Raw genomic sequence first — 22,519 nt, forward strand, 5'->3', positions numbered from 1 at the left:
ATGCCTACCGTCCATTTGCATTTCCTTAGTAAAATTGTACACTTCTACTGTCCATTAGTCTACTGGGTTTGGAGTATGTCTTCTTACTGATTTGTAGGATACTATACAATTATCAATATTATTTCTTTGGCTGTTATTTTTTTTGCAAATATGTTGTCCTACTTGGCCACTTGCGTTTCAACTTCTTAAACTTAATGTACAAATCATTTTCTTATAGCTTTATCTATAACCTTTTTCTTTATGAATTCCAGATTTTCTACTAGGCTTGTAACTGCATGCTGAATATGAATGCAAGATTTCATATTTATAGGTATCAGACATTATTTACAATTAAACAATGAATATCCTTTTCTGAAATAATGTTCTAGGAGAATCTAATTTAACAAACCTCACTATATTATCCAGTTTGACAAAGCACGTCAACTTTTACATTAATGCTGCTTAGTTGTGGGAAAGCCAATCAAGAAATCCACTATAACATGAATTCATGACCTTTCTCCAGTTAATCACCAACTGATTAAGTTATTTGGAAGGGGGGCAGCACAGAATACATTCTTTATATATAACTACACACAAATACATGCTAAATAAGTACAGTGTTAAATAAACACTAAACTTGATACATTTTTCAAAATTATAGGTGTATGATTTGAGAATTTTTTTTTTAAAGATTTTATTTATTTATTCATGAGAGACAGACAGAGAGAGAGAGAGAGAGAGAGAGGCAGAGGGAGAAGCAGGCTCCCAAGGAGCAGGGAGCCCGATGCGGGACTCGATCCCAGGACCCTGGGATCATGACCTGAGCCGAAGGCAGACGCTTAACCATCTGAGCCACCCAGTCGCCCGAGAATATTTTTAAGATGAACCTACAGACGTGCCTTTTAGACACGGATTCCAACATGATGTGACCAATTTCTCGTACCTAGACTTTATCCCAATCTAAGTAAGCCAGAGGCAAATACTAGGATTAGAAGTAAACTGACAATATGCCCTCAAACCGCGGTAGCAATTTCAGGGAGCATCAGGTAGGAATATTTTGCAGTAGACATGTCTCCTCATGTCCTAAGCAATGATGCATCCAGGACTAGGGTAAAAGGAAAGTGAGAGATTCGTGTAGAAGAAACTCAAAGCTTTATGAGCAGTCTAATCAGACATGTTATTATGTCAATTACCATCACCACACTAGCCTGTGAGCTGTGAGTGTGCAAAAGCCATGGATCCACTTTCAATCTGCACTACACTGAGCATAACCAAATTCCTATATAATTTATCCAGTTTGGGTTCTGTGACAGGTAAAGATGAACTGTGGGGAAGTGGACTCAGAGGACCCCCCCCCCGTTATTCTCCAGGCATTCCAGCTTGTCACTGTCCTTAAGAGTGTAGTTTTTCGAACTGAACCCTATGTTCCATATGTGATCTGACCAGCCAAGACTACCCATCCGTTTATTTCATAAATGTAGTCTTAGACTCCATCAAGAGCTTTGGCTGCTTTCTACTGAGCAGTTTAATTGACCTAAGGCTTCTCCACGTGTTATAGGGAGCCACATCTTCACCCATTGTTTACTTCTGCATTTTGGGACATACCTGCAGGACTGAACAATTATTCCTGTTAAACTGCTTCTACTTTAGATTCAGTATACGGTAGGAGACTTCAAATTTTTTCTGGGATCTTACATCTGTTATCCAGTGTCTTATTAGCTTTCCCTACCAGATTCCTGTCAACTACGAATCTGATCAGCAAGTCACACAGGTCTTCCTTTACTCCCTGTTAACAGTACAAATAATGAAGCTTTCCAATTAAAGCATGCCATCAATCTGAATTGTGTGTACAGCAATTTAAACAACCACAAGGCCACCAGGCCACCTAACTGCATTACCACTAGCAGGGACAGCTTACAGATTCCTCTGACCTTATGACACACACATATTCATACAGAAAAAATAAGTATCATACATACACGTACAGTACCAACAAACAGTACTTATCCTTACCAACTAAAATTACAGTGATATTCTCTATTCTATTTTATTCTATACTAGTCCCCTGTTCCCTTCCTCCCTCTTGAACTGCTAAGCTGATTTCACAAACAACTGATAGGATGGAACCGGTGGTTTGTAAAACAGACTTAGAATCAATCTGAGTAGCTCTTTTACTAGTGCCAGCTAACTTACTCACAATGTTGAACTTTTCCAATTATCATAAGGCAAAAAGATTTCATGACTTGGTTTAAGACTTGAAATTACAGTTACATACTACAAAGCCTTATTGAGAAACATGAATAATTAACTGATTCCATTAATATGTTAAAGGCCTTTTATCAATATGATGTGCCATCTTTAATTGTGTCTACATTGATTCATTTACAGATGGTCTTAAGGAATTAAGAGCAACATTGTTATAGTTTTAGAATCAGGTCCAGAAAACGTGAACTTCACAACTATTTCTTTACAAATTAATATTATATTTTAATAATACAAAAGGTTAATCAATGTCCACATTTTAAAATGTGAAACCATCAGTCTTTAAGCATGAAATCATATATCCATTTTTCTTCTAGTTGAATTTACTGCTCGCTTTGCTGCAGGGTTGTGTAAACATAGTCCATATGATCATGGGCAAACATCATGGTTTTACCTGGGTTTTAGTAAATAAGAAAAGCAAATAGCCAATCCTGCTCTTTTAAAAAGATGGTAATTCCTTAAACAAGTGAGAAAATTGGAAACGAAGTTCAAATATGAAAAAAAAAAGCCTCTTAGAAAATTATTTTTGAGTCAAGATAGATCGAAAAAGTAAAAGAAATGCTGTGGCTCTTAAAGGGTACACCTGAGAATGGTGAAATGATTTTTCTTTCTTCTTTTTAATTATTCTAAGGAAGAACTGTATTTTGGAAAAAACAATTTCCTTTTGAAAATTTACAACCTTCAGGGGTTCCTGGGTGGCTCAGCTGGTTGACCATCCAACTCCTGATTTCGGCTCAGGTCATGATCTCAGGGGCGTGGGAGCGAGCCCCATGTTAGGGATCCACGCTCAGCGAGGAGTCGGCTTGGGATTCTCTCTCCCTCTCCCTCTCCCTCCGCCCGCCCCTCCCCCGCACGCTTATGTGCGCATGCGGTCTCTCTCTCAAATAAATAAATAAAATCTTAAGAAAAAGAGAAAATTTACAACCTTCAAACTTATATCTAGAGGATCAGATATAAACCCGGAAAATCACTTTCCTTCAAGGTCCAGCATGGCTATTTCTGTTCTGGCCAAATGCCCATGAAAGCACAAACATGCCACAAAACCAGCCTGAGCTGAAGCACCATAGTTGGAGATTTGAAGGTTTGTTTCCCTTTTAAACTGCTCAAAGGCCACCATATAGTGGTATTTAGTGTAAATACGCTTTTTCCAGCAGAAGCATTTAGAATCACAGGATACACAGTTCCAGGGCCTTTTAGAGGATTGTGTAAAACATTTTACTCAAAGAGGATTTCTCCTAACGAGTCAACACATCTTTTCCACCCCTCATCCTGTGGTACACATTCACTAGGAGTTGTTGCAGGCCTTCGAATACAACTGAGGAGACAAGGCACACACACAGAAAGACTGAAATCTATGGAGACTAGCGCATGCCACCAGAGTCTGTATGAAAAAACCCAAATAAATGATATGAGGAGCAAGTTCAGATGATGGACACAGCATTGTGTGCTGAAGACCTCAGACTTCAACTGAGGAGATGCTTCTGAGCTATGTTGTGTAGACAGGATATATCTGGGTAAGAGTCAGAAAATGTCTTACAACCGACTGGAGAGCTTTATGCAATAATCTGAATTATGATAAGAAAAAAAATTATTTTGTAATTTTATCAAGCTCTCGTGGGTAATAAAGTATCAAGTAAAGAGGAAGGTAGAAGGTAAAAAAAAAAAAAAAACTCACTGTAAACTCAAGGGCTGTTTACAGAATAATCACATGCCTTCTTTTATTGCCCAAAGAACATTCCACACTTGATGGAGTGGTGCTTTCCAGGTGAGTGTTGACATCATAATACAGTCACAATGGAAAACTTGCTTTTTAATCTGAAAGCTGTATCTAAAATACACAACAAAAACATCATATATCCAAGGGAGTCCAAAAAGCTAAGGTTTGGGTAGAGGCCCCAAAATATTCAGAAAGAGCTACAACGGATGCAATTACTTAACACTGAAAACATAATTCCTTCTACAAAAGTTTTGAATATGGGATTCCATGTTTCCTTTACTATTTCAGCAGAAGAATCTACTAACTCAAGTGAATGTGGTGACTAATAATATTTGTGAAAGTGCTCTATAATCTGCAAAAAAAAATACGGAGATTATCATTTCTGTGCAGGCCTCAAAGTTTTTATTTATTTGTAAAGATTTTATTTATTTATTTATTTGACAGAGGAGAGCGAGCTCACAAGCAGGGGGAGCAGCGGCAGGCAGAGGAAGAGGAATAAGCAGGCTCCTGGCAGAGCAGGAAGCCCGATGCAGGGCTCCAGCCCAGGACCTAGGATCATGACCTGAGCCGAAGGTAGCCACTTAACTGACTGAGCCACCCAGGCGCCCCTACCTTCTTGGTTTTTACCTTGATTTTCCAAATGCTTGATTATTGCTAACCATACTGCCAACCTGTCAGAATCTTAGTGGTTCAAACAGGAAGTTAATGTTAATGAAAACTGGGCTTTCTACAGGTGTTCCTGTGGGCAGGGGGGTGCAGAGGGCGAGCCTGTTCAGTGGGCGACTGATGATGCAGGCTTTGAAATTCTTCCAGACTAAAGTAACATTAGCCATGAATCTGACAGGGGCTTTTTTTTTTTTAATTTTATTTATTTATTTGGCAGAGAGATACAGAGAGAGAACAAGTAGGCAGAGAGGCAGGCAGAGGGAAAGGGAGAAGCGCGGGGCTCGATCCCAGGACCCTGGGATCATGACCTGAGCCACTCAGGCGCCCCTGACAGTGGCTTTTAAACCTTGCTCCAAGGTCCAAGGAAATCAGGTGAGGGTCCATCTCTTCTTGGACCCAAATACCTCATTCCTATCAGTTTTTTATACTGCACTTTGGTGTCAGAAATTTAACAAAAAATTTTAAACTACTACTTTATGACATTAAACATGACTGCATGTTGCACACAGAACTATTATTTTGAGGAAAACACTGACCTGGCCTCCCAGTTATACAACTAGACTGGAAATCAAGTCCCGGTTAAGCTCTTTAATTTTCAAAGGCTGACACGGGGGCTGCTGGCCAGTCGAGCTGGCTGTGAAAGCGGAGTGGTTGCTAGAAAACTCGAACCCTGGACTTCTCTGGCCCCCAATTTTAATAAAAAGTTCAGTGGTAGAAACAATTACAGGGGGCCCCTTCCAAAGCTCCAGAACATCAGAAAAGTAACAATTTAACTGAACTGCACTCTGGCCTGATATTATGCCTTATGTTTTTATACTAAGATAGCTTAAATCGGAACTTAGGTACTTCACTTTTGAAAGTACTGTAGAGAATCGAGAGAAATGTACTAAGGACTCAGAGCCTATACTAATAAAGGATCCACAGGATCTCAATTCCTGGAAAGATTACATTTCTCTTAAGTGGCTGATTTGTTTTTTATCTCATGAACAGTCTTAACAACTGCTCTTGTTTTCTTCTTTGTTCTGGCCACTAAAGCTCAGAGCCACAGGTGTGGTCCCCAACCAGCTGGTGTCAAAGACATGCACTTATTTGTGTACTTACCCTGCCCCGGGAATCATCCTCCTTGCCTTTCCTTATTTTTCCTTTGCTCCTTATGTAATTCTTGGGGGTGAGGTCGGGGAGGGGGAGGGGACATAAGAGGGAAGAAAAGAGGAAACAGAACCCTTTTTCCACTTGCCTCAACTGGAAAGAAGGAACATGAAAGAGCAGCTAATTTTAGCATGAGGGTGTGGCTTTTAGTCTTAACACCGTGATAAATTTGTTAAATACTTCATAATCAATTCTCCTGTTCAGGTGAAAACAAGTGACCCTGCTAAGGGGACATTCTGCCTGGGAGATTACTAAATTAAGTCAGAGAGGTAAAGTGTATCAAGGCAGTCAACATGTATGGGGGACAGTAAAATAAGGTACTTCTACCATTTTTCTTCAGAGTCAAATAATTCCTGCCTGTGCTAACAGTGGCCCCGGTCTCCTCCGTAACATGAGAGGCTCTCAAGCAGATCCTACTCCAGCGTGCAAGGCCTATTTAGTCCCTGTCATTCTCCTTTCTGGTAAGGAAGGATGAATAAAAGTATTCCCAAGTTTATTCAACATATTTTTCAAGTCCCTATTATATGTGAGGCATTGAAGACATTAAGGCCTAAATAGCTGCCTTTAGAGAAAAATACTTTTTTTCATCAGTTACACGAAATGTATTTCATTCAACTAGTGTAAAAAAATACCATTCATAAATTAAAATGGCTGAATTAAATTTAAAACTTAAATTAAGTTAATTAATTAAAATTAATTAAAAAATTAATTAAAATTAAAACAAATTAAAATTAAAACTTCTAGATTCTATTCCAATCTCTTCTCAGAAATTAGAAAAAAACAATACAAGTTGAGGTAAGGGTGGGGTGGGAGGGTGACAGGCAAAGGGCACAAGGTAAATGTTAACAAACTACAAATGATGAGAAACCAAAATGCCACCCAATCAAATACTGGTACTTTGGACTAAAAGCAGATTAACAAAGCAGAACATTCCACCCTTGGGTGGCATACATTCTAATCCCTCCTTGTGTCTTTCTGGGATTGCTGAGTGACAATCAGTGCAGTAGCTTTTAGTCAGGGGTGGAATTCCTTTGGGATTCTGTGATCCAGTCCCGACTTGAGGATATCTATGGGCAGAGGAGCTAAAAAGGAGCCTGCTTTTCAGACCAAAGTGAGAGATAAAGGACAACATGAGAATAGGAAGGAGTATGTGGCCTCAGGACAGACAAATAACCAAGAAGTTCATCTGAACTTATTTTTGGACCCCTAAACAAATCAGACAGGAGAAGAACCTCAACAATCCTCACAGTTGGGAAGGTCATAGGGTCATTCTCCCTAGCCTCCAGCACCACCTCCTTCTGGCAACTGCTCCCCCCACCCAACCATTAACATAGCTACAGTGGGAGGTGCCACAGTCCGGGAGGAACCACACTCCCCCTGGCCCTAGCAAAGTAACCTGGAGGGGAAGGTAGACCTCTCCTGAAAGTCTCTGTTGCAGGGCTGAAGCTCCATGAAAGAACATTTATGAAATTCAGGTGGCCAGGCTTTCTATCAGGTGGAAAAGGCTGGTGTGCACACACAGTATGAGTAAGCAGATAATGGGAGTTTGTGTTCCTGGTTCCGACTGTTGGTGAAGATCCAGGCGCACTGCTGCCTTTTCCCACACTTTCAATTTGACTCCCCCCGAGATAAGCTTTCACTAACTCCCTACCTTGTTGGAAAAAACAAGAGTTCCAAGTAACACGGAGGCTACCTGCAAGCTATCACTGCTGCAGTCCTGTGCCCCAGAAAGGCAGGACTCAGACATTTCTCCTCTTCACCTCTGAGAGGGCCCAATCCTGCCTCGTGGACACTGAGACTGGCTCTTTTATGCTTGCGTGTACTCTGCGTACCTGCATTTGGAGCTGAAGATCGGAAATGTGCCATTAAATGACGGAGGAAGAAACAACAAAAAAAACAACAATGGGAAGTGTGTCTGTTTATTCTCACAAACTGAGAATAAAGTTTGAGATTATTCAAGGAAATGCAAACTAAATGCAATTTTTTTCCCTAGCCATCCTAAACTGAACTCTCAAGATGATCTTGTGGAACTCCTGATCTTTCCCTTTGGAAACCGTTGCTCTAAACTTGGAAGAAATACGGAAGGGAAAGAATAAAGATTTAAATATTACATAAATAGAAGTGTATGAATAGCGGTGTCTCACCTCCCTGAAAAGTTTCATGGCACCCAAGAACAACCATTTCACAACTAGAATGCCACACCTTCTCTTCTTCTGTAGTAGTTCCTGAGAAGGGGAGGGAGAGTGCAAGACAGAATCTGGGCGAAAACAGGGTGTTTACATTTACAGAGTCTCAGTGTCTGACTTGAGGCAAAGCAGAACATTTTCGAGTTAGAACATCACAGCTCTCGCTCAGAGAGCAGAGTCAAGGCAATCTATTGAAAAATCCTCTTGGTTCCAGAGGGACCAGGTAGCTGCTATGGCTCTAGAATTAGTGCCTCAAAATCAAGCTACATGAGGACCTGACAGCCAGCCTTGTGCCCTGAGCATCAAAAACTGAGGGGATGGGGTCAAGCAACAGCTAGTTTTGCAACGGCTAAATGTTAGATGACATAATTTATCATCCTAACCCGGACAATCTGGGGAATGAAGGGGGATGCGATGAATAATTATGTAGGGACAAGAGGCATAAACCTGGACAGTCCCTGGCTAACAGGGCTTTTGGTCACCAATACTGAACTGTGGCTGTCTTCCCTCCCCTACGACCAGCCAACTTGTCTATTTCATTTCCCCTGATAAGGGCAAAGCACCCTCCACTTAGAGCAGAGCCTAGCACAGTCACCTGCACGTAAATATTAGCGGTGATGAAAGTAAGTCTCTCTTGGCAATATTTGGTATTTCAAATCATTCAACACCTACAATTTACTGGGTTTATAGAGGAATATGCCCATGTCACAGAATAACTATAACTCTTCACTTCGCACCAAGTACTCTCTGCTCCAGGCCAGGTGGTCAACAAGTTGCCAATTCCCCTACAGGGTGAAATATTATCCTGATTCTTCCCACCATGCTCCTGTTGCTGAAGGGATGAGAACAGGCTGATCTAACTTCCGCAAGAGTCCAGTATATCTCAACGGGAGCTCCCCTCATCCACCTCTCCGTGTCCCTGCCCCAACCTCTGAACTATGTTACTGACTTATGTATCCTTGTATTTGAAAATTACAAAAAGCACATTTCATGTATGCCCCTAGAAAACAAGGGCAATCTTCATATAGTCTTCACAAGGTAGGATACTAAAGGAAAATCAACAGTGAGAGTGTGTGTGTGCACACAAGAGTTTTAAATAACGATGAGGTATAAGGTGTCTCCTGAAATCCAAGCACGTGATCTTAAGACTGACTTTGATAAACCTGAAGCCATAAAACTTCTAAGTTCCCTGCTAAAGGAGGACTTCACTGGGCTACCAGCTCTCTCTACTTTGATGACTAACATATCCTCAGCACTAACTACACCTTCTTCGGGTTTATGATGCTGCATCAAATAGAGCATTCCAATAAAATCAGTGCAGCATCCGTTGGAAGAATCTAATTTGTTTAAACATCTTTCACAATTCAAATGATTCAGAGAAGCAAACTCCCATTTTCTTCTTCAACTCAACAGCTAAAATAGCTCATTTAAAATCACAGCTTTATTGACATATAATTTACATACCATACCATTCACTTACTTCAAGTATACAATTCAGCAGTTTCAATAGTTCAAAGAATTGTGCAGCCATCACCATAATCAATAAAATAGCTGGATTTTTTTTTTTTAAAGACAATGGAGATCACTTGTAGTAAGGATGAAAAATAAATATATGTCATTTTATTTTCCCCTGGCTTACAGGAAAGGAACATCTTAAGAATCTGGATATATACCGGGCCAAAATATTTCCCAGAAACGCCAAATGGGCAGTATATGAAATTGCCTTCTCTCTCTCTCAATGCATTCCTAACATAAGCATTACCACCTAAAACCAAAACAAAACAAAAACCTCTATTTAACATCCCCCTTGTTACCTGTTTTTTATTTCGCCACTACCTGAATTCACTGTTCATTTATCCGGTGTTTTAGCCTTTGACATGTTTGAAAACAGCATGCTTCAAGGGCTAAGAGTATAAGCTATCAGACCCAGGTTTGAACCCCAGTTTGGCCGTTTAGAAGAGGTATGTAACAAAACGCTTGGGCAAAATATTTACCTTCTTTATTATAAAATGATAGCATGACTTAAAATTTTAACATAATAAAACATCCAGGATAGCATTTACTAAAAACAGTAGTTGCCAGTTTGTATGACCTTTTGGCTATACTGAACTAAATATTAACGCTCTATTACCATGCAAAATTTTTTTCATCTGTTTATCTCAGGTTTTTTTTTCCTTTTGATCACTTGATAGCAATGGAAATAAGCCTACTTCCTCATCCAAAGGTCTGACAAAGTCATATAAATGTTTTCTAATTTATGTTTTAAAACTCACTCTTTCATCAAATTAATTTTCATAAAGAGTAGCTTACTTATCAAAATTGATTTTCCCAAAGAATAGATAACCAATTATCTAAAACTCTGCTAAATAATCCTTCCTCCTTCCCCAGTGATGTGTGATCTCACTCATGTAGTAGGCACATATATACATTTTACTGAGCTTCCTAAGTTAACCTTTAAAAAAATCTGACTTCACTCTCTGGCCAACAGTACGCTAACTTGGGAAATTTTCCTGCTTCCTAACATTCATTCAGTCTTCACATGCAAGACCATGGTAACTCCCCATTCTTCCTTAGGTCTTTCTTCCACTCAATTAAGTTTATCGTTTTCTTCACAGAGATCCCCAACTATTTCATATAGATGCCCCCCACTTAGGTGTTTCATTTTTTGTAAAATGAGATTTTTGTCCTAATATTTTTATAACTGAATATTGCTAGAAAGAAAAAATGCTACCAATTTTTAAATATCTTTATGTGGTATATGGCTATCTTATTGAACTCTGATTTTCAGTTGATTCTGTTGGTTTTCCTAGGTTTAAGATTGTAACATCTGCACATATTGCTATCTTCCACCATTTTTTCCTAACAGTTATACATTTTATTTGATGCTTTCTTGCATTGGCTAGGATGGTATCGAGTACTGGAAGTGTTACTGGGCATGCCTATTTCACTTTCTTATTTCAAGGGGGAATTCTACCAGTTTTCTCATCGGTAGGCTGCTTGCTGTTGGTTTAAGGCAGATAACTCTTTTATCTCCTACCAGCTTTTAAAGAGCTCATAATCAAGAACTGGTAAATTAGCATTGCTTTCTTGGCACCTACTGAGATGGCACAGCCCGAAGGGGCAACATGCACCAACCACTGCCAGACCCCAAGGGTTTGAAACCCCCGGCTCTGTGACTTACCACCAGTTTATCCTGGGGCAGATTATTTTACCTCTTGATCCAAATTCCTTCATCTGTAAAATGAGGGTAATAATAATACTAATAACAACCTCTTTGTTGGGGTTGTTGGATTAATTGAGATAATTAGAACAATGCCTGGCACATAGTAAATACCAAGTGTTACGTGTTATTTGCCCTCTTTAATTAGGAGAATTTCCTATTTAATTATTTGCTGATGTTTTACTTAGGATTTTCATGACTACTTCCATAAATGAAACGGAAACATAGTATTCTTCCTTTGTAATGTCTTATCAGGTTGCCGTTCTTATATTCTATCAGGTTTCTAAGAGTTTTTGCTAGTTTTGAAACATGATTTTGTTATCTTTTGGTATTCTAGGATCTAGAATAAATGAGGTCATTTATTGAAAAGTCTCTAAATTTTTAAAGAGAACTTATAATTTCCATATAATCCAGGTCCAGAGCTCCACACACTTTTTTGGTTGGGAGGCCATGGCCTTTAATCTTTATCTAATACATTCCATGATTAATAATCTATTCAACTGCTCCACTTCTTTTTTTTTTAAATTTATTTATTTGAGAGAGAGAGAGAAAGCTTGCACAAAGGGAGGGAGGGAGAAAGAGGGAGAGACAGAGAAGCAGACTCTCGGCTGAGCCTGGAGCCCCACATGGGGCTTGATCTCACAACCCTGAGATCACAACCTGAACTGAAACCAAGAGTCAGACGCTTAATCAACTGAGCCACCCAGGCACCCCTCAAGTGCTCCACTTCTTAAGACAGTTCTGAAAAGCAACCAGTTCCACTTTTATCGTTAAATCTTTCAAAGCTGTGCATAACATGCTCATTTAGACTCAGTTTTCTCTGATCAATTCTTTCTGGATGTACTCCTCTGTCTTGCTCCTTCTATTTCTTATTCCTTCCTCCTTTCAACAACAAAAGCCTCTGTAAAAGATAGTTTTGCCCTTTCCACACCCCTCTATGGGGCGTCTGTACACAGTATACCATGCTAAGCAGACTCATCTCTCTGTCTTCATTCACCATATTTAAGTTTAAAAGTGGGGCAGCTTTCATAAGATAAACAAGAAAAAACGAACATGCCTCACCCTCACCACCATCCCCCGTGAGGTTTTACCTTGTGTGAAGAAGGAATGCACTCTATTGTCCAGCCTACTTCCCATCAACACAGCTTCCAATCACACACTGTGCAGTGTTGAGGAATAAGAGCAAGACTAGCTCTTGATAAACAAATGGGTTATGACCAATTGTAAAGAACAGGGATGAATAATTTTAACAATATAAAGCTAGAAAGTATTTACCGTGCTGTGTGCACATACCAGGAAGAAGTTACCAGTTCTAGTTCCTTCTTGCCTACTTGAGAAGGCAAGGCACCAGGATGCAGCCCAATCTGTAACTAATTTGCTATGCAGCACTTAGGAAAAGCATATTATACAGCTTATATTCTAATGCAATGAACGTAAGTAAAATAATCTTGTAAAAACATCAAAATGACTTCAAGTCCTAGAAAATATTCCAACTTACACACTTTTAACATTTTTTAGATAATCTCAAGTATGAATGAAACTACGAATCTTTACAGATACCTGTATCCTGCCTACATCCTTATCTAAGACACGTAGAATTCTATTAGGAAAAGGAAATAGTTAATAAACTATATTTGGTAGCTTCTAGAAATCAGCACTTTGCTAAGTGCATATTCCCTTCTGGAATATGTCCCAGCAATCAACATCAATTTCAGTCTCTATGATTTGTGGATTCCACCCTTCCCTCCTTTGGAAAAACAGTACATTAACATCTCTAACCTTCCTGCACTGCTCCTCAATCGTCACTGACAGCAAATCAGTAAGGTGAACATTCCCTCAGTGTCCTCGGATCTCACACATCCTGACCAGAAAACTTGACCTCATGTTTCTGTAACAGAAATTCTCCGTGTTCCAGGATGATTCTACATGCCATTACCTTGTGGTGGAAGTAACAGAGTTTGGTGGGTTACAGGTATACACTCTGGGACCAGGGTTTCAAATCTAGGTGTATGACTTCAGACCAATTACTTAGCTTCTTTTTTCTCCATTTACTCACCTGAAAATATGGGGATGAAAATAGGGTTATTATAGGATTAAATGAGGTTAAGATAGAGGGGTCTTCAACTTTATACCAGCAGTTAATATATATGTGCTATGTTAGCGATTTTTTATTCTTTTTACTTCATATTTTTTGCTTACACAAGTAGAGAATCTTTATGCTACCTTAACACTGAACTGGTATACCTCAACAATGCCAATCGGAACCTCTCATTTCAGCAACCCCATGCTCTACTGAGGACAAATGGGCAATAAAAGAGACAAAGAGAGAAACATTTAATCAGGCATAGACAACGCCAATGCCTCAGTAGGTGATGTAAATGTAGGAGGTGGCCAGCTATGTTCAGGACAACAGTGAACAGTCTACAAACTAGATCTGGCCCCCACCACTGTTAATGTCCCTAAATGTCCCTTTTCTTAGGTCAGGATGCAAAATTAAACTCCCAATAGCAATATAAAATACTGAGGATGGGGGGATTTTTAAAAACTGCAGAATGAGCATAAAACAAGAAATAACAACTTTTTGCTTTGCCTTGTTCTTCTTTTAGTGAATTAAAACTATCAGAATGCTAAATTAATCACTGATGTATGTATGTACATATTTGTATTTAATGATGTTATAAAAGCAAGATTATTCTAAATTTAAGATATTGTTAAAAGAGAATGCTTTAAAAATATACAATAATATTGCATAAAGCTCAGCAATTGTGAGTCCATTTGCAACTATGAGGCAAAACAATTTTAAGTGGGCCCTTTTGACTATTTTAAAACTATTCCAGAAGGCTGATATCCCAACAAATGATACATCTAGCTACAGATCAAAAAGAGTCCAGGTTCACTGAAGGCCACTCTAACACTTTCAAAGGCTTAAAATATTTTTGAAAACGTGTATGATACAGCAGAGTGTCTTAGAGCTTCAGTTATCACAAAAGCTAAAATGGACTGGGCACTTAGAGCATATCAGATGTGTTATGTAAAGCATTTCTCACTGAATTCTCACAACTACTTTATGCACAGGTTCTACTATTGTTACTTTACAGATGAGAAAGCTGAGGCAGAATGGGCATTAAACACCCACCCAACAAACCACCACCAGAATCTAAATGCAGGAATTCCTTCTTCTCTCTATGGTGAGCTTTAGTTTTCTACCAGTCTCTCCAGGGCCTTCTCCCAATAGCATCTTAGGCATTTATAAACTCATGTAATCTCTCAGTGTTTCTCAAATTACATGGTGCATTGTTTTAGTCGCTCATAACATACATTAAAAAATAAAGTAGGACGAAAAGTATTCGAACACATCGTACACAGGAAGGCCTAAGTATTGTTTCGTGAAACTTCTTTCTCAGTTTTGACAGTGTGTTTATGTATGGTGCTGGGTCACTGGTCAAAAATGTAATTTCTCACCGTGGGCTGAAGTTAAAAAAAGAAAAAAAAAAAAGGCTTGATAAGTGTTCATTCTTTTACTTAACAAAATGAAAATAAATTATTCCAACCTTAGTTGGATTCCAAACCTGATATAAGTAATCATCCCAATCAAAAAGTAAATGCTTTGCATTCCATACTATGTATGGATATGTAAAAAGTATGTAAATAAGAAGTTTCTCAAACTGTATTCCAGTAGAACCCTCCTTCAAGACTTTGGGGGGAGTTTTTCCTGGGGGGAGGGGGTGTTCCTGTGACCAAATAAACTTGGCAAATTGGGGAATACTGCACATTATGTTTCCTTCCTGGACAGCCACAATGTACATTATTGAAAACTCTAAAGAAAAACAGTAACACAATCACTACCAAAAATTAAAATGTGATTAACAGTTTTTGACCCAGTGTTTTCCCAAACTTAAATTTCATTCTGAAACTTCTCTCACCAACGACTAGTCTCTCATAAGACTAATGCTGTACAAAACAGAATTTGTGAAACACTGTTTTAAGTGAGCTTATCTGGAAAAGGGAGATCCTAATAAACTTCAGCTATTATAGTATGTAAACCTTCAAATAAGCACAAATATAGCAGAGATAAATAAAATACACAGAAAATGGTATTTTGGTTAATATTTCATCTCTGCTGAGCAGTTTTATCAGATTATTACACAACTCTTATCATTTAACAAGCATTTACAGAAACAATGTATTATAATCTGAAAACACAAGGTGGGGGAAGAGGGAAGAGAAGAGATATGAAAAAAGATTAAAAAAATCTGCAACTCAAATAAATTACAATCTATTGTACAAAACTTACATAAGAAAAACCTAAAACTCACACATGAGCACAGGATGAATAAAGAATAAAACCATACTATAACCAGCCAAAAGATCTGCAAAGGTCATGTTAGTGACCTGAGTTCCATCTCCCTGCCTGGAGAATTCAGACATAAAAGAACTGACTGATACCACGCCAGCAGAGAGGGGAAGAGCTGTTTACCTAGGCTAGGAACTTTTTGCAACTGGCATACAGAACAGGGCTCAGCATAATGGGCTATAGAAAAGGCTTGTGGACCCAATTAATCTGTAATAGATGTGTAGGAGTTACGAATGCTCAGGGGTGGTACACAGCTGCCATCTCTTACCAGTCAGAGAACCCTGGGATGGAAATGATCCTATGATCCATGCCAGCATACCACCTTTATTAGAGGATCGGTTATCAATTACAGCCAGAGAATATTTATCTCAAGCATGTTCTTCACATCTTCAAATTTGATTCTACATTTTGGTCCTTTCCACTTTTTCACTCTTGTTGCCTTTGTTAATATTGTTCCTTTTCCCAAAACAAAGAGTTCTTAGAACTTCACAGCATATATACTTAAAAGCTGACAATGAAATCTGAAGTAAAGCTTGAGGATTTGTTAATCATTAACTTGACTTACTAAGCTTATACTTTACAAGCAGATAACATTTAGTTCTTAACCATTTATTCCTAAGTACAAAAGTAGAAAATTTGAAAATACATATTGTGATGTTATATATTACCTGAAGCAGAGAGCTACCACACTGTGAACTAAGACCAGGCACCAGGCCAACCAGAAGAGAATAATGTCAAAGCATGGTTACATACCATAAAGCCCTCATATAGAAACAGGACTTAAAGACCACGGGCAAAAGGAGAGGTACCTAGTACAAGGGGAAAAAAGACAAGTCAGAAAGTCTACACACGGGATCACTGAAAATAAGAGCAAAAGAGACAAGGGATTTTCAGTCTGGTCCCCTTCGCATAATGATGTCATGACTGAAGCCCAAAGAGGTGGAGTGACTCGCCCAGAGTGAAATGATTAGTCACTGAGTCAGGACCCAGCCCTAGGCCTTCCAATTCCCAGGCTTCTGTGCTGCCCACTGTAACAAAGGTCTCCCATCTTCTCTACAAGACTAGTATGAAAAAGAAACACTATCCACTGGCCTAACTAAAACTAGAAACCACTAATCAAATTACGACTCTAAACAACCAAAGTTATGTAGAACAAACCATCTCATTTTGTACTATAACGTGGTTACTGTCTGGAAATCTATTAAAATCCTCATTAAGCTTTACTTACAAACCTTAATTCTGAAGTACTAAATCAAAAGTGGTCAGCAGAAAACCAAGACCCTATAAAGGAAAATAAAAATACCGTATTCCAGGGAGCACACAGTTTGAAGTGAGGCAAATCTGGGTTTAAATCCTAGCTCAACTGTGCAATGCCTGTGTGACCTTGGACAAGGCCCTCCACTTTCATTTCCCATCTGGAATGATGCTAGAGGACAATACCACCTACCTTAGAGGTCTGTCCAACACTTCATGGTACTCAAATGGTAATTTTCTCCCCCAATCTATTTTGTTTTTTTTTTTTAAATCTATTTCAACTTTTAACTTCATACAACCACCCCTAAGAAACTTGCCAGCTACATCACAATGATAAACATGAATAAACACCTTTAAAAAAGGATTATGCGCCAAAGAGCTTTTAATATGTGGAAGCAATCTTTGTAAATGTTAGTGTAAAGGTTCAAAAAAGACATTACTGCATAAAGTATAAAACTTAATTTCTTTTAAGCAAACTAGATGACTAGAGGGAGGCAGGCTCTAGGATCAGTCCTGTGGCTTGTAAGTCAGACGACCATAGCACGTGACTCCACTTCGAAGAAAGCCCCACCAGTTACAGCTCAAGGTTCGTCACTCACCGCTCTAGTTTGCCTGTGCCTGTGCCCCACCCGCAGAAAGAGGGTCTCTAATTCTCACCTTTCTTCTCCCCTGAAACCACCTGGCATCAGCATCATCACAAAACTTATTGTGTCCAGCACTTGGTATGTGCCAGACCCTGTTCTGAGCACTTTAGATGCAGTAACTCATTTAATCCCTCTACAATCTTCTCAGATACGGTGGATATCACACCGCGATATACAAGATGTGCAAGAACTCTAAACGACAGTGAAGTGGAGGCACTTGCCTAACGTTACTGAGCCCAAAGGACAGGTGAGGGTTCAACAATCTAGGGAGTCTGGTTGTAGGGAGTCTGCTAGTGCTTTTAAGCACCAGTAATAGTGCCAATCAGAATTCAATAAATCCCAGAGTGGGCCTTAACTATAGACATGTAAAAAGAAATGTATTCGTGCTATTTCTTCTTTGTGCCCAAAGAGAGCTGATACATAATCCACTGTGGAGGGAGAGAACCATGAGTACCAGGTTCACAGTTCCTTGTATGAGACCAAGCTACAGTTCATTAGACAAAGTTATAAAGTAGCAACTTAAGATCAAGCTATAAAAGGTATTATTTTGTTTCTTGAACATTTTATCAAAACAAAGTGTTGTGATGTTTTAACATTATCATACTTCGTTAGTCATCAACAAATGATCTGCTGGATAATGTTCCAAAGGAATAATTATCATATAAAACCAGACTGCTACTAAATAGTGGTTAACTAGATTTTCTCAGTCTTTGTAACCATGCATATGAAAACGCGGATATACATATAAACAAGCAAACCCAAACCTACAGCATTGTACTTTGAGTGTCAAAATCTCAAGTTAGACACACTGTATCATGCGAACAGGTATGTGCTGGACACTGCCTACAAAAATGGCCAGGCAGTTTTTACCTCCCTCCTTTGGGGCCACGTCACACCTGACTGACCTCTTGCAATTCTCTGCATGCCATTCTTCCTTCCTCTGCCAGCTTACCATCACAGTTGCTAATAAACCACAATTCCACCATCCCCTTACCCCTTCTAAAAGCAGAGAGGAGCCAGGAGGCTCAGTAAGGTAAAGAATGATACCTACACATATGCACACACATGTACACACACAAATCCCAAAACAAAATGCTAATGGCAACAACCTGTTAACCTTCATTTCATCACTATCAGTCTAGCATCTCTCACCCATCCTGTAATAACTCTTCTCACAATCCTGGGAAGGCCTGAGAAACAGAGGCGGAACAAACATTTAACGTTTACTGTCAGACTGGTCTACTCCACAATTGCTGGTAGTAGACATGTTTGCCTCACTTTGTTCTGCCTTCATACTCTGGACTGATAAGGGCAGTAACTAGGGTCCACTTGGATAGCATCAGAATGATGAGACAACAGAGGAAGAACTCTCATACAGCTCAGTTCCTTCTTTAATTAAGGGTGGCCCCAACACCAGTCTTCTTTTCCAGTAAAAACCAAACTACAGACTGATGACTAAATTGTTATGCAATTTTTAGGCTACTTGGCTTTATTTGCATTCACACAAATACAAGATCTTTACACCTTTAGAAATAATAAAACAAGTCTCAAGCAATCTAACCTAGAGGTTTAGAGATTCGGTCTTCTTTCCCCCAATTTTATTAACACAACAAAGTTTTACCAACATTTTGCTGTTATCCATACTAATCCACCTATCACATTCCTATTTCTAGAACACCAGACAACTTCCATAAAATAAAATTCCTAGTTAAAAGGAGCAATGGAAAAGGAGAAAGTGGATTTGTAAAATAGAAACACCACAAGAAAGGCAACCAGAAGACACTACCTGAAGTGAAATTCTACCCCACACTGGATTTTATATTTTGTGTGCTGGAGGTGGATGTGGATTTGTCTGTATTTTTATGGCAGACAGAAAGACTGTGAATGATCAATAACCAATCCCTTCTGGAAAAAAAGACTCTAGGGAAAGCATGGCAGTAATTACAGAAATCCATAAACTACAGAAGTTGATCAAAGAAAAAACTTTAGTTAATATTCAAAAGTAATAAAGGATGTTTGTGGTATACACATTTGCAATATAAAAATAGTCAAATAGAATCGAATTATAAAGCCAAACCCCATCATTAGACTTCCTTAACTATTCTTTTACACTAACTTTATGAAAATTTATACAACCTAACTCAATGTCTCACTTTATATGCCATTAGAAACAGAAACAGAGATCCCATTAACACATTTTAGAATGTAAAGCAAGAGAAAAAAAAAACTGGTTTAAGCAAGAACCTGCAGTCTGAAATATTAATGAACTAAAGTAAACTGTCTTGAAAAGGGGGGAAAAGTCCTTTTGTTACAGCAGCAAATTATTTCACCAAATTCTATATTTTACTAAAGAAATACCAACAGAAAAACTACATATAGCCTGAATCTTTGTAACGTCATGATCAAAAAGTAGTTAACCTATATGGATAGCCCTAGTATAAAGACTATTTTTCAGGCGGGGTGGCAGGGGAGGGTAAGGTGGGATGGGGAGGTGTATCACTGTGTATGGGAGATATTACACAAAATAAGAAAATCTTTTTAATAAGTACATGCCTTTTTAAAAAGTACATCTACTCATACAGCAGAGATGCATGATCTCTTCCATATCTGATGACAACACACACCCTAAATAAAAAAGCCTTTCTTCAATAACCAATAGGACTTAAATCCTACAAATAATAAATATACCTCAAACAAGACACCTTTAGAAAAAGTTCTGCCCACAGTAGCAGTTATTAAGCATTGACTACTGCATGTTATCTGAGATAAATGCAACCTCGTCAGAAAAAAAGAATACATTTAAGACTTCCTTTACTTGGGTAAAAATATTTTTACATAAAGATACTTAATGACAAAAAATTTTAATAAAATTTATATATATATGCAATTTTTATTTCATCACGCAAGGAAAAAATAAGCATAAAAAGACTGGAAAGGAAATATGCAAAAATCTTAACAGCAACCAAATCTAAGTGGTAAGATTACAGAAGATAATTTTAAAAAATTTTCCAGTACCTCTTGCATTTTACAAGTTTTTTAACTGAAAAAAGTTGACATTCGCTTGTAATTTAAACAAACAACAAAAAAGTGTTTATGAAACTAACATGGGTTCTAAGCTGCTTCCACAAATCATATATTTAGACTTTAAATATAGCTAATTATCTGCTAGTAATTTGGGAAAAAATGTACAAAATCAAGCTACATTTTCACTTTTCACTCTCCTATATTTTCATAACTAAAAATAAAGAAATGTTTACCTTTCTATAAAAAGGTTCTCTGTCCAACTTGCCATCCCAGAATATAAGTAACAAACTGATTTTTAAAAAATCATCAATTTAGATTGCTTTACAAAATGCCATTTCAAAGAAGTTATGATCAGCTCAGGAATTCCAAAGTAGCCACCTAATACACCGTGGGAGAAGTTTTGATGCATTTTAGTGAACCGCACCAACAGAACTGCCTTATGAGCAGAAGAGCTTAGTTTACACACATCTTTCCATTACCTCTTAAGAGCATGATATCTAAATGAAGCTTTTTGCAAAAGGTACTTTGCTTAGCCTGGACATGAATTTATCCGTAGCTGTCAAAATCGATCTCAAACTGCATTATATTCAAGGCACAGAATGTCAACTCTTTACTGGGCCTCCTTCGCTTTCTTTCACAAGACCGCCTTTAGTATCTCCTAGCTTACATTTCCGGGCTCATGAGTCACTGAGTAATGAGCTCTAAGTTTACCTTAGAATGCCACTCAAAACAGCTCCTCTACAGTATTCAAGGATCTGGGCCCCCAATACCTCTTTAGCCTACCCTTAACTCCCCAACATGGCCATAGGCAACTGAATGATCCACTATTTCTAGACTATGCCTTTTTATCTTTGTCCTCTAGTTTGCTGCCCCTCCACATACCGTCTTTTCCCCATCCGTCCTCTCCCAGACCCCATCGGGCCTTCAAGACCCAGCTTGGCACCGCCTCGCCCAGGAAGTCTTCCAGATTTCTGCAAGGCGGAAGTGATCGATCGGTCCGGTCATCCCTGGGTGCCTTTCTAGCACTTTGCAGTTCTTTCACAGGACTTATCACCTCTTTCCTGGTATCGAGGTTATTTGTGTACTGGTCTTATCTCCCACACTAGAGCGTAAGCTCCTCGGGGGTGGGGACCGTGGGCTCCGGTTCACCTTTGAGTCCCTCCCGCGCGGACCGACTACGGCGCCTGCACGCAGTGCAGGGCTCGGCTTGGTTCAACCGAACTCGGGAACGCTCCCTCCCGCACAATTCCTAACCAGAAATCAGTTAGGCATTTAAAGATGCTGCCTGTCTGCCTCCCCATAACAGGAAGTTTACCGGGGGCCAGGAGCGAGGTGGCCAGAGCCCCTGCGCGGTGGGAGTGACAGCTGGCCCGGCCCGCACCTCCCTGCCCACCCGACTCCCGCGGACGCCCCCACCCGCCTGTCCTGCCGGAGAACCGCGGAGAGGTGGCAGGGGAGCACCGGGCTCCTGGAGCCCCGGCCGCAGGCCGCTGGGCGCCGAGCCGGCGGGGGCAAGGAGGGGAAGGCTCCGCGAGGGGCCCGGGCCGAGCCGAGCCGAGCGAGGAGGGCGGGCCAGGCGGGCGAACGGGGCCCGCCGCCTCTACCACCCGAGAAAATGGAGGCAGCCCGGGGCCGGTGACGGGCCGGGACAAGCGGAAGCCGGGCGGGCGTCCGCGCCGCGAGCAGGGCCGGGACGGGGGTCACTCACGGGGCTGGGCCGGGCGGCTCCCTCTCCGCCTCCGCGTCGTCGCCGTCCCCGTCCTCGGCCGCCGCCGCCGCCTCGGGCTGCTCGCTCGGTCCCCGCGGCGCGGCTCGGGCGCTCGGCCCCTCCGTTGTCTTCCGCCTGCTCCTGCTCCCGGCGACGGGCTCCCGCGGCGGCGGCTGCGCGGGCGGACGGCGGCCCAGGGGCTCCCGCGGCGGCCGCCGCACTGCTGCGCTCACTCGCTCGGGCTGCGGCTGCGGCTGCTGCTGCGGAACCAGGCGCCGCCTTCGCCTTCGCCGGCTCCTGGAGGATCAGTCTCTCCCAGGCCGCGCCGCTCCCCGGTCCCGGCCCGAGCCCGGCTT

At 40.2% G+C, this 22,519-nt stretch overlaps 1 protein-coding gene across 3 annotated transcripts in view; it reads right to left on the bottom strand.

Annotated features, from left to right (window-relative positions):
* The window catches only part of CAB39 (calcium binding protein 39), a 90,084-nt gene that overhangs the window by 63,345 nt on the left and 4,220 nt on the right, over nucleotides 1-22,519 (bottom strand). The window contains exon 1 of one of the 3 annotated variants that reach the window (XM_025889871.1): nucleotides 22,164-22,518. The exons of 1 other annotated variant lie outside the window; for it this stretch is intronic. The gene's annotated coding sequence lies outside the window, so the exon portion shown is untranslated. Of the gene's footprint in view, nucleotides 1-21,337; nucleotides 21,490-22,163; nucleotide 22,519 lie in introns of those variants that run through there. One more of the 3 variants, XM_073877448.1, reaches the window with a different exon arrangement.

The sequence above is a fragment of the Callorhinus ursinus genome, unplaced genomic scaffold (genome assembly GCF_003265705.2).
Source record: "Callorhinus ursinus isolate GAN/ISIS: 27379988/994484 unplaced genomic scaffold, GSC_fseal_2.0 scaffold2, whole genome shotgun sequence".
Lineage (NCBI taxonomy): Eukaryota > Metazoa > Chordata > Mammalia > Carnivora > Otariidae > Callorhinus > Callorhinus ursinus.